General features: G+C 27.6%; 1 protein-coding gene across 1 annotated transcript in view; it reads right to left on the bottom strand.

The window, feature by feature from the left end:
* LOC111626921 (protein dachsous-like) overlaps positions 1-14123 on the bottom strand; it is a 103087-nt gene that overhangs the window by 62795 nt on the left and 26169 nt on the right. The window lies entirely within an intron of this gene.

The following is a 14123-nucleotide window of genomic DNA, read 5'->3' as shown; positions in this document are numbered from 1 at the left end:
TTGAGATGTAAACGTTTCGACTCGAGAAAATGTGTATAAAACTTATCAAGTTCTTAATAAATAAATAAAAATTGATTGTGTTTGTAAATTTAAAAAATTCTTAACGATTAAAAGTAATTGAATAATTCCTATTGCTACAATATTTCTAGTATAATCAAATAAATAATCTTGCTAATAAATAAATAATATCTAAAATATATATTCTAGTGTATAATCTATGTGTTCATTGATAAAAGAATGCTCGAGATGAACTCCCGATCTTCAACAGGATGCCAAATTCCTACTGTATCGTGTCTGTTAACGAAATTTTTACTATTATTCTATATTCTTATTCTTTAAAACAATTAAAACGTATATCAAATTTATCAAATGACAACAAGCATTTTCAGTTGTCAAGCATTGTATCAGTTTTACAAATACATATTTTAAAACTTACATAAAGACATGAAAAATAAATGGAAAGATGAAAAGTAGTTTTTAACATTAGATTAAGTGAATGTCAGTTTTCCTGCAAGAACTGTGCTATTTTTAAATTGTCTCATAAGGAAATATTGTAGGCTAATAGATGATATAATACATAATCAAAATGTCGAGGAAAGACTCGCCTTCTATTTAAATATCTAAGCGAGAACATTAATCATGATTTGCATTTCAAATGAGCGCAATCAGAGAAATATATTTATTTCTATTCGAATAAATTCGATAATAAAATTAAATTTACGAAGATGGATTAAATTTATAACTAAGAAAATATTCATTTATTATGAACTACACAGATTTATAATTATACAAAGCTTAATTTTTCTAAATGAAACTTTCGATTGAAATACGTTATCCGTTTATTTCGCATTGAATAAGATACACATCTAATGATAATTTTTTTACTTTTAATAAAAAAAAAATTCTAAAAATTGAATAAACGAATTTTAATTTATTTAATTTCCACTGATTTATTATTATTATGAACTGTAACAGTAAAGAATAATGATAATAGAAAAACGAAGACCTACTTAAATTTCTTTTCCCAGGGAGACTAAATAAAATTGAGCTTAAATTGTAATGATTTACGCCTACTGGCAACTTACCACGAAATCTACTTCCAAAATCTAGAGGCACCATCCATTTACGTTTGATTAAATCCTGAAAATTCTAATTAATGACTACTTGGGAGAAGTTTGTACCAGATAAAATAACTAAAGGAACTAAACACTTTTAAAAGAATAAACGTGAGTAAATACTTGTAAATACTTTTGTGGAAGAGAAAAATTATCATTCATGATGCCATGGGAATATAAGAAATACACATAACGATTGGAGAGTTCATTAGGTACCGAGTAAAGTAGTTATATGGTATCCAGTTACAACCAACCTGCAGATTGACCTTGTTCCCACATTTCAACCTCCCTTAAGTCTTTCCATCACCCTCCCGGCGTCCTGGGGATCACCTTCCTCTCCTACTGTTTCAAACAACTATCAGACAATAAATATCGTTTTAGACCTCATTGCCATCTTACGACAACGGTGCAACACGCGGAGAAATGATACTTCGATATCCTACATTTGTCTCTACAATATTCCTTGAATCGTTCATTAGGATTGGGGTTTCCAAGAATTGATCCGCGTCTTCATAAAATCAAATGCAAAAGTAAAGCATTTCTCGTAACACAGAATCTTTAATTATTGTAATATATATTTATGTTTTTGATTTTTCTAAATTATATACTAATTTCGACCGATTTTTTAGGCTAAGTCGACTTAATTGGGTTGACTTCGTGACATCCTGCAGCTACCATTACACAAAAATGAATCTCGGTACGTTTTATCCATCTTCTGTAATTTTGTGTTTATGATTTTGTCTTTCGTACAATTAGAAACCCCTTTATTACCCCAATCGAGATAGTGATCTGTGAAAAATTCATCCCTATGCAAAGAGTATATACGTCAACTGTTTCGCATATTAAGTAAATAATTTATTCATAAAATAAATTTTTATTTCGCTATTCTGTTAAGAATCGTTCTTAACATTCCGTTCATCTACCAATAAAATTTGATATTGGAATGATGAAAGGCTTGAGCCAGAAAGAGTGTTTGTCAATAAGGACCCAGGTGTGACCGCGAACTTGGCGCATACCTAGACCGGTTTTCCGCCTCCAGGAGACAAGTCACAGTCTTACGTTGTAGAAAAGAAAAGTCCACAGCTACTACTAATCCATTCTTCTACAATCTTTCACGAAATTTAAAAGAAATTATTCAGAGAAAATATACAAATTCATATAGCAACAGAATAAATGAAACTAAGCACCCCATTTCCTTTAAGTATATCAAGTACGGTAGTCAATTTGGATTTTCAAAATTAAATGAAGTTCATTTTCTAAATGGACAAAAATATCATTTATAAAAGTATTATCGGCTCAGTTATCTTATGGCTCAATAGCCTTTCGGGGTCAGCCACCTACACGAACATCGTTTGCCACCCATTACATCTCCACCCACAGGACAGGCAATGGTTTTAAAGGTCGAACGATGCTATCAATCAAATATACAAAATAAAAATCCCACCTCTACGTTGTCAACAATATCTAATTCTAATGGAGAGCTAAACGTTCACTAAATATTCCAAAAATAAAATTTAACATTACGCTATTAAATAAATCTTTATTTTTCGTTTACAAAATGCATTTCGATGGACAATTTCGTCTTCAAAAAATTGTCATAAGAATTAAAATGATAGTGAAAAGGCTGGATTCGAATATATGAGATTGGAGATAAGCGGTATTTATAAAGAAAATACAATATTTTTAATAATTTAAACAAAGTTAACTATAAAATACTTTACCAATTCTTGCTTCTCTTAAAATTAAAAAGAAAATCTCTTTATATAGATTTTATAAGATTTTAAATATAAATGAAGATATAACCTGAACAGGAATTGAAATATTTCTTTAAAACAATTTCTTAAATAAACATATTTTTATTAATTAAACTAAGCAAAGAATACGCCTAACATTTTATTCGAATTTTTTAAAATAATTTATAGTAATTTCTAATATGAAAAATTAAATTGCAATCTTTATTTAATTTTATTAAAATAAACTAAAACAGATTTGATTCTTAACTGAATATTACAAGAAGAGTTGAAACGATACTGAAATGTAGAGACCTACAATATATATAACTGACATTTAAAAGAAAATTACAGTATTTTAATAAATTAACTAATTAAAATTCTGTTAGCTATTTAACAGAAAATCTTTAAATCAAGTTCTAAACTTTATTATATAAGAGATATAACTTATTGTCATATAATAATAGATAGGAAGATTTGCAAACATTAAAGCCAATTTCATATAATAATTAGGGAAATCATTATTATAATTTCATCAATAATTTGTAATCCTATTTAATAAGAATGCCAACATTGACATATAATTTTCAAACATTTTGACAAAAAGCATTAACTATGCCTAATATTGTCAACTATTCAACATATTTGAAAAATTCCTTTGAATAAAAAGAAAAAAATTAAAAAATCATAGAAAGAAAACTGTTGAAATCTAATATCAATGACAGTATCACTTTAAAATATATATATATATTGTATACGCTTATCGTACTTTTAGGATAAAAACTATTTGAACTTTTAGGATAAAAACTATTTTTCATATATCAGCAAAAATTAACGAATGTTTTAAAATTATGTGTATATAGTGTAGTTATCCTTATTCCATTAAAAAACACAAACATATAGCTCAAAATTTATTTTAAAAAAAACAATAACAGAGTACCGAATGACTTTTAAAATAGAAATTCTCCTAAAGTTAAGAAAAATTTGATTATAAATTATCTATCGCTATCATCTAATATGCCATAAAAATACCATAAAATTGCAAAACTGTCTTACAAGTACACGAGTCATCATCTTCATTATAAAAAGAAGGAAGGTAATCAAAAATCAATAAATAAATAAATACAATAATAGTTTTGTTATGCCACTTTCAAAGCGAAAACAACAAGTATCGTAGGTGTACGTACAACTTATCGTGATCAGAAGAAAAATTACCAATTCCGAAACAGAATATTAATAAAATGCAAATTTCAAAACTAGAGCATCGATTTAGTAGTCTAATCTTCACTATCAAGATAGTAAAAATTAAAATTACTAGATGTAATAAGTGTAATATTATTTTTACGTTACGTTGCAATTTTAAAGAAAAGAATTACCGTATTTTTTATCAGATAAAGCCATTTTTTTAACATTTCGATCAATATATTTTGAATATCACAAATTAATTTTAATTGCATTATATGATATATCATAACAATTACATTGAAAATTTCGATATTTTTTTGAAGAAATACGCAAGATAATTCTCATTGAGTCACTTTCTAGGAACCGACAGATAATGATAATGATAAGGATTCCGAATAGGTCATCATATATCTAAATTAACCGGATGAATACGACAGAACTACTTTCAATTATAAATTTAAATTCGAATATTTGAGATAATTTTGGAATTATTAAGCTATTTTCAATGTTAGATCGATTTTCAGATAGAGCCATACATTTCTGAAAAGTACAGAATCCGTAACGTAAACGTTTTATTCGAATTTCTCAATAAGAAAATGTAATAATTAATGTTATATATGAGATCATATACATATATATCGCAGCAATTAATTAACCAGAATCTCAAATTAATTAAAGAGTGTTTAAAATTTTGTAATTCTCGGCGATAAATTAGATTTACAGCAAGTTTTTCAACTCAATCTCCGTTAAAAAAATTGTATTTTTCTGATACAACTAATTATAATATTTACAGAATTTTAGTAAAATTTTAAATAATACCTGAAATAATATACGTTGTAATTTAATTTAAGTATATTATTATTTCATCATTTACAATATTAGAAAAATAGAATTAACATTGTGAATTATATTTAAAAAAAATGAAATAATTTTGTGCGCTTCAGGCATATAAATACGAAAGAGTTATGATGTAAAATTGTTATTCTGTAGATATATCAACGTGGAATTTGATCGCTCTTGCTTACACTTAGGCCTATTTAATAGTTTTTTTGTCATCGCTTCGAAGATTAATATAATATTCATTCCATATGAAACATGTCAAGCTGTATTTCGTAGGCAATCTAATAGGATTCCGGTCGTAATAATGCAAATCCAGAATTCAGTAATAATTATAAATAGCAAAACAATCTCAACACATAAAGTATTTTCTCTTTTCATATGAATTTCCCTTAATTATTTTTGCTATTTTATCGAGTAAAATCTAATAAACTTTTCGTTAACAACAGTTAATTTATCAGAGGTTAATTGATGATTCTGCTTATAAATAAAAGGAAAACAAATGATTTAGAAAATGACAATGAAAATTTTTTCCGTTCTGTGCACGTAACTTTAAAAGTTCTTGTAGCCTATTTCTTGTAACGNTATATAAATAAAAAATTATTAGGCCTAATTTATAAATTATATATTATAGAAATTGAATTATTTAATTATGCATTTTTAAAATAAATCCTTTAAAATTTAACATTTCTTAAGATTTTATGGTCAGTCGATCCTAATGAGATAATTTAAACGTGTAACTAGGTTTAATTTGGCCGTAATTATGCAAAGAGTTTATCAAAATACTACTATGTATCTTAAAATAGAAATTAGGAATTTTATATAAACGATATACAAAGTAATCTTTTAATGAATTTAGAAAATATCTTCTCACAAGATTAAAGATCTGAGCAAGAGTGAAGACAAGAGTGAAAGATTAACATTATAACGCAGTGAATTGGTAGCTAGAAAATTTTCAATATCTTCTTGTAAAGATTTATTCAATTAATTTCACTAAAATGTTTATAGATAATCCCATTAATATAAGTATTAAACATTCTAACGGAAAATAATGGTATTAATAACATCAAAACGTTTTAAAAAGCTAGAATAGTACGTAGAGACATACAAGGGTGCATTAGTTTCATCGCGTAAAGGAGCTTTTTGCTGCTTTGTTATAATGTAAATCAGAATTAAATAATATATAATTATATAGTAACAAATCAAAATGATCGAAATTCATCTAAAGCACAGTAAATAAAACTTCTATGAGAGAAAATTAATCTGGGAAACTTCAATAAAACTTTCTAAACTTACATAAACATTACATATTAGTTGATATAAGTTTATTCGTTCGTTTATGTTTAAATGAATGAGTAAATGTAGAATAAATGATTTACAAACAAATACTTATATATATATATATATATGTATTTAATAAAATGCTTTTCATTTATTTCATATGCTTATTTTTCGTTTAATTTTCTTTGTTTATTCTTAATTCGTCGCTTATTTATCAATATGTTTTATACGTTTTATAATCGCTTCCTGTTATTGTAAACTATATTTGCCTTTTTCATAATGTTTATCTATTAAATTATGCTATTAATCAAAAAAAAATTATAGGTTTACTCCTGTATCGGTGTTAGCAATTTTCGAAGATCTAGAATATCATCTGACACTTCTAAAAGTGTTCGGTATAACATTACACGTTTCGAAATAATTAATATAAATTTCTATTCAACTATTATAAAATATTTAATAAAATATAATGTGAAAAATAAAAAAAAAACTTAGAAGAAAATATGGAGTATTAAAATTTTTCTCATATAAACTCAAAAAAATAATAATAATTTCTTTTCCTTTTCTTAATAAACAATAACTTTTCAATCTTTTCTTTCTCCTTTCTGTATACTAAACTCACATAATTTAAATTAAATATAATTTGTATTATTATTATTATCCAATTAAATGTTTAATCGACGAATGAATTTATTAATAGATTTTCTTCAGAATTACCTAGTTTATAAATATAACATTATATGGCTCTAATCGTAGGTATATTATATACCAATAATTTATAATAAAATTTCATAATATAAGAGTTGAATCAAAGCATCTAACGCACCGAATTTTGAACATATTGGTTACAGGTTTATAAGTTTATATCTATTAAACCTCTACGCAAATCAACAACAGAAAATAAATGTCTTCACTTAGGCAGATTCATAGAAAAAATACTTTATAATAGTGTATCCAGTACGGTAATTTACAGAATAAAAATGATTTGGCATTAGTTTTGATAAACTATTAAAAATTCATTAATCGTCATTGTAAATTTATTTATCAAAAAAGTATATTTCTAATTTACCGTTATCCTAATGAATATAATATAAGCTAGACTTTTACTTTTAGTGTAATCAATTTGTATAAATCGGCCGCTTAAGAAAGATAACACATCAAATGGAACTTCTTTTAATTATTAAATGACGAGATCACAGAATCCAATGCACCATTGATCTTTCAGTTTTTATTAAATAAAAAAATTTAAAAATTTTGCGAAGAAAAGAAATTATAACCATTTAATACTTATTACAATGGAATTTTCTAATTAAAAAACAGTGTAGAAATTTAAAAATATCCATACACTATCAATTACGGATCAATTTGATCCGCCATTGTTTCTAAAATTATAGATAATTTCATTTAATTATAGATATTCTAGAAATAAAAATAAAATTGATCTTTATATTTTCTTTTTTATTATTATTATACAACAATTTTATGCTATTTTTATCGAATTTATTTTTCTCATAAATCGGCAAAAAGGATCTTAATTCGATTTTAATATGATTTTCTAAGAAACATTCCTATAAAATAAATAACTTGGTAGACTGAGGGTTAAAGTTTAGAAACTTATCCTCACTTAAGTGATTTTCACTATTGAATTTGCAGTTAATTAGATCATTTCTTCTAATTATAGAAAAAACATTAGGTCTAAATGTAAACGTACGTTATTTCTCACAATGAAGTACTTCTAACACATAAACTATCGATGAACAGTGGGGCACTTGACATTTAATGATAAAGTATTAACAAGTAGGACTTATATTACCGTCTTTCGTAATACCGAATACGCGAAACGGCAATGAGTAATACAGAACGTATCATTAAAAATTCAATTGCCCTTTCATGTCCACTTAAAATAAGAATTATGTTTAGAAACCGAAGATATTTTGAAATGATCCGAAGACTTTCGCGAGTTTTTACGAATAAAATAAGTTTAAAAAATGAAGCCTATAAATAAGGCCTATATCGTTTTTATTCTTTAAAATCTGTAACTAATAGAATGATCCATTTTAACTTAAATTTGACAAATTACATAACTATCAAACTTATATTTAAGATTAATAAATAATATATCAAATAAATGTCTGCATATCGATAAGAAATGTTGAGATCAAAAGTAAGGATTAATGAATTTTGACAGCACATTCATTAATTCTAATTAACCTAAATCGTGATAATTATCATCAAAAGCATAAATCATGTCGAATCGTACTTATATAATAGAAAAGAATCGATCAAACAGGCTATCACTGTACCAACTCACGCGTGATATAGTTTAAAAACATTCGAATATTCACAAAAAAATAGGTGGAAATAAGTTTTCTATCGAGAATATTGTATTCGAAAAGGAATATATAAAAATTATAAATCGATTTAAAATAAAAAGACTGAATTTTGAAAATAATTTCGAAAATCTTTATTCCTTTCTCAAGTGTAAAGCTGAAAAAGAAGGGATGAACTTATGAAAATATTTCGAAATTTTATTCGGTAAGAATACGGTAAGCTGTATTCTGGTCAAATCGAATATTTAATGGGTTCTTAGTTTTAGTAACTTTAAATTTACTGAGAGAGATTTAAACGAGACTTTTAAAATGTTCTCTCTTGTTGGATTACTTAATTTAGAAATTAAGGATTTCTATTGACTAGGCCTACAATAAAATTTTTATTAGACGTAATTTTCATTAAATTTATAATATTTGATTAGTGTGATAACTGTTTTACATCACAAATAGACTTAAATTTATTATTATTAGAAAAAAAAATACAATCGATTCTGATCATATCTTCTCCAAGATAAGGATTGGATTTTGTGAAGACAAAAATTTAGAATTGTCTAAATATTTTATAACCAATAATGAAAAATAATTTGTAATTATTATAATTTGATTAATCTATTTAATAAAAATTAACAAAAAAAAAATTATGAAATAGGGATGATAAACATAACATTATATCAATCTAATGCTGTTTACTTTATCGTAACTTAATTTACGGGATTAGACGATATTTGTATAACATTTCATAATTATGTTTCAGTCATATCTTCTACTAAAAAAAATTCGATTTATCAAGGTATTTAATACTTTAACAGAAATAAATCGCGGGTACAGAGTTTAATTTTAAACGAAAAACATTAAAATCTAGAATTATTTTTAATATTTTATAATTCAACTAATTGCTACATACAAATAATTACTTTAATATAATATGGTCTTGTTTTAAGCGGGGGGTTGCGTGTCAGCAGGTATCGAGTTAAACGAAATTCGGCATAAATTTATACTCCACCCTAAGTGTGATTGCCTAGACCTTTATGGAACCATATACCATTAACAGAAAAAATGTTAAAATGCATTTAAAGCGTTTTACTTATGTCTTTACTATAATAAATAACATTTTAGTCCAGACGATATACAGAGAAAACTCTTATATACCGTATAGAATATCGCGAAAAATATACGAAAACCAAAGTGTGTTCTCCGTGTTCGAAATTTTTGACTAAAAGTTCAAGTTACTAATGGCAAATAATTTATGTAATTGTAAATGCCAAAATAAAACACATAAATAAATTTCATAATTTCTTAGAATTTTCGCTTCAACTTGGATTTCTATTAAATTTTTAAATCATAAAATAGAGAGATAAAGAAAAATTTTATGGGTTAGGAATGGATATGAAATATTTATACGGGAAACAGTTCAATCAGCTTCAGTAAGATGATTTTGTTTAAACTATTTAAAGGGGACAAGAGGCACTAGTCCGCAAGATTCCATTCTATCGGAAGGATGTTGTCCAGCAGGAGAGAAAGGAGAAGGCAAAACACGCATCGACTCTTTAGATAAATGACTTGGAGTTATGTATGTATCATAAATCATAGCTCCAATGTATCGGAATTGGCAAGGATTCTTATGCATTGTGGCCTAATTTGTAACTTTTACAGCAAATATTTAACAGAAGTTCTCTTTTTGACGGGCATCCTTAGTTATTGTACAACTTCGAATTAGTTGAAATTTAAAAGAAAAACCGTAATTGTGATTTCTTAATGGAAATGAACGACAGATTCTTTCTCTAACGACGCAATGTTTACACAATACAAACAAAGTGATTCGCTTTATTTATAACAAACATTTTATCTTTCATTTGCAAACCGGCACAAGACCCAACTTCGTCCATAAACCCACTGTTGGTGACACCGACTGAATACCAATAGGGCATTCCCACGCTCACTTGTGCTGCACATGAACGGCCTATGATCACGTGATACTTGAAGATGTCAATCTCAAAATGGCGATCGTAAAACGATTGAAGTGGAAGAGGTTCCAGAAAATATTTAAAGGGTACGTCATCAAACGCATTTCGGTTATTTTTAATTATTAAAAATTGTTTTTAAAATACAACGATTTATTTTATTTTTGTTTTTTTTTAATATATGTATAACGAAATTATCTACGTAACAATTCTAAATATTTAACTGTCTATTTTTTTTAACTGATTTAAAATAATCCAGAAAGGATAAAGTGTAAGTATCAAGAGGGAGTGGAATTGCAATTTCTTATCTTGAACATTGATAAACGACTTTCACGTGTTTATTTAATAAATAAATTATCGTTTATCATTGTGCCACTTTCTAAAATTTTCAACACATCGAAGAAACCTTAATAGTCTGATAAGGTCTTTTTAAATCGGAATCTCATTCGTGCATCTCTTATTCAATAAAATTAAAGTTTCAATTTCTAAAAAATATGCTAATTGGCAAAACCAAATTAAATCTAGTTTAGATTTCTTTCGTTTTTTTTTTCTTCTTCTTTTATTAAGTTTTAAAAAAACAAGTCGATATTTGTGCTTCGTCCGTACGTTATCCGTATACATTCCACGAATATCTAGAAAATTAAGATGGAGATTTCAAATTTTCGACATAATTCCAATATGAAGTTTCGCGTAGAGTTTGATCAAAATTAATCTAAAGATTCACAGACTTATATAGAAAATTACGAAAAAAAAAAACAAAATAATTATACAATTTTAAATATTTCTTGTACATTTTTAGTATTATGTTATTTAATTCTGTACTCTTCGCTTTTAAAAAAAATGCGAATTCTTCGCCTGTAAAAACTGTTTTTCCAAATAATTAGACGGGGTTAAGTTGTTATTTCAATTAATAAAACCATGGCACAATTTAAAATCATATTTAATTATTATAAGTTAAAAATGAAATATAAATACAGTTACTTTCGGACTATCGAAGCGATAAATCAACGAGAAAAAAGAAAAATAATTTTGATATTTTTCTAATCGACTTTTTCAGTTGCGTTTTCATAATGAGATTTACAAGAAGAGAAAATCGAAATCGTGTCATTACTTTCAATCTATTTTATTATTTTAAAATAATTATAACTATTGTACCAATGAAACAAGATCGATTATGTTCTAATGTCAGTCATCTAGAAAAATAATATTAAAGTTCTTTTCCATTTCTAAACAATATGGAGTCCCTTGAAAGTTCTTTTCCTTCATTACAACTGAACGTTTGCACCTAATGGATATCCTATACTTAATAGTAACGACGAGATAAGAATTGTGCAATTTTTTAGTCAAAAACGATGATGAGAAGAGAAGTCGTCGTTTTAGCTTTTTAAAGTACATTCTTGAAAGTAATAAAGGTATGGCCAAGAACCCTGGTACTGATTATTAAAGTACAAATGCAGACCGAACGGAATGCGTAGCTTTTTCAAACCATTCATTGAGAACATAAAACGAAGTTTTGCAGAAATTTTTTTGTGAGATTTTAGTTAGAGATAAAAACGGAGGAATCGAGACTCCCAGAAAGCACGATGAAGGATGGGTTGATACCTGGTCAGATCAAAGTAGCAATCACGAGGGGAAGCGAAGACATTAGTGAGAATGCACCGTTGCGCATGCGTTCATCCGTTGACCATTATCGTGCAGTTGCGAATTACTTTACTAATGTGCAGACGCTCTCTCTCTCTGGGACAATGGCGAATATCCGTAGGTGGATGGATTGCGCATGATCGTTGTCGGGTGCAAAAGGTCGACACCGACCCTAACATGATCTTGCGCCTCATTTCTTTTAAATTGATGTGAAAAAAATCAAACTGAATGGCATGTAAAAGTTGAGAAAACATACGCAGAAATACATCGAATTACACTTTGTTTCGTCTACAAGTCGATGATAAGCACGCATACATCTGTACGCACGCATGGTATGAAAAATGCCATTAAACTAATTTAAAATTTTTATATGCCAATTTAGATGATTGAAAGATGAAAAAAAACACAGAAAATATAGACTTAAAAAAACCGAATTTCATCCGAATGTTTCTGAAAAGCAAACGCACCAATTAAAATTAATAAAGTTGCATTTTAAAAAGTGCATTCCTGAGCAAAAGCAAAATACGACGGAGGAAGAAGACTAGTCTCTGTACTGGAATTATACTAGAGAAAAACAAAAGAGAATAAAAGAAAAAAAGAAGAAATTACGTCCCTGATTACCGACATTACAACTCCCGAGGAAGGGGGGAGTCTAGTAAAAGTTCTGCTCAATTGTCTCCAGTCAGAGTGCGACGACGGGGGATAAAACAAGATGCTACATCCCCAACTACTAATCAAAAGTGGTCGCTAAGCGATAAGAATTCTGCTACAATAGAGGTTTTTACATCACCCTACAGAAAATAACCAGTCTGATAACTAATTGAACACTCTCTACCCTCCCTGTCATTTGATGGATGGGGGAAGAACTTCTCTGATTGGGTCAGAATTTGAAGCGACAGTTCGGACAGGCCAGTTTAATTATCGTTTGCTACCCTCCTGGTTCAGACATTTCTTCTAGTATTGAAATTCTCCGTAGATTTATCTTGAGTAACGATCTGTTTCAATCTATATTGTTTAATACCTCAGTCGTATTTCGTAACTAAAGGGGAAAATACAGTCAATCTTACTTTCGTCTGACAATATCATCAAAATATATTCAAAAATTTCGATTTACATGTTCAGAAATCGTGAAATTCTAGTAAAATTTTTCCGCTTTATTAGCATATTTCGCGTTTTCTAATCTAACAAGATTATCGGATTAATTCAATATAAATGATGTATAATTTTCTGTAAATCTTGAATTTATCATATTATCGAAATCGTAAAAAAATTCTCTGAAAATTTGTTGAAAACCTTCGATTTTCAATGAACAGCCTTGAAGTACAGATGTATCTTCATCAGTAAACTTTCTAAACATCCTATCGCCGTTAAAACGTTTATTTCGACTCTTTCTTTTTTAAAAAAATGGGAAATTTTTGGCAAATTTACGCTTCTATCTTTATAAACATGCATATCAAAAGGTATCTTGTAATGAGAACAAACCTATATCGAGCCATCGCGTATTGATTTTTATACCAGGATTCGCTAAAATATTCTTGAATTTGGCGGACAATTAATAAAATGTTCCGAGTAAAATGAAATTTGATTCATCCGCTTCGAGATGGAAATATAATCAAAGGGCCTTGTATAACTGGGATTATAATTAAAAGATGCTATAATCGATGAGATCGTTTTAAACCGCAGACGAGATTTGTATCTGATTGATTAGACATATCTGTTCTTTATCGAAAAGATAACAATTAGCATCTAAGTAACAAATTAAAAGCCCCTTCAGACTCCTCGTCATCCTAATTAAAAGCAGTTTTAAATCAACATTCTTTTCATTGCTTTTAACCAAAATCGACTCTACCACAACCGAGACCCTTTACTCTATTTTTAGTTCCGTCTAGTTTTCTCATAGAAGTAAATCCGATTAAAAGATCACAATGCGGCTTAAATGGCACGACCCTTTGCATTCAAATATCGACGGTGTAAGTTACTAAATGCACCAATCCTTTAAGCGGACTTTCTGTATATATGTGTATTAGGCCTACCTATTATACT

Source organism: Centruroides sculpturatus, unplaced genomic scaffold (genome assembly GCF_000671375.1).
Source record: "Centruroides sculpturatus isolate CEXI.00-Female unplaced genomic scaffold, Cexi_2.0 scaffold164, whole genome shotgun sequence".
NCBI lineage: Eukaryota > Metazoa > Arthropoda > Arachnida > Scorpiones > Buthidae > Centruroides > Centruroides sculpturatus.
The sequence above is the reverse complement of the archived record's forward strand: the minus strand, read 5'-3'. Positions and strand labels throughout refer to the sequence as shown.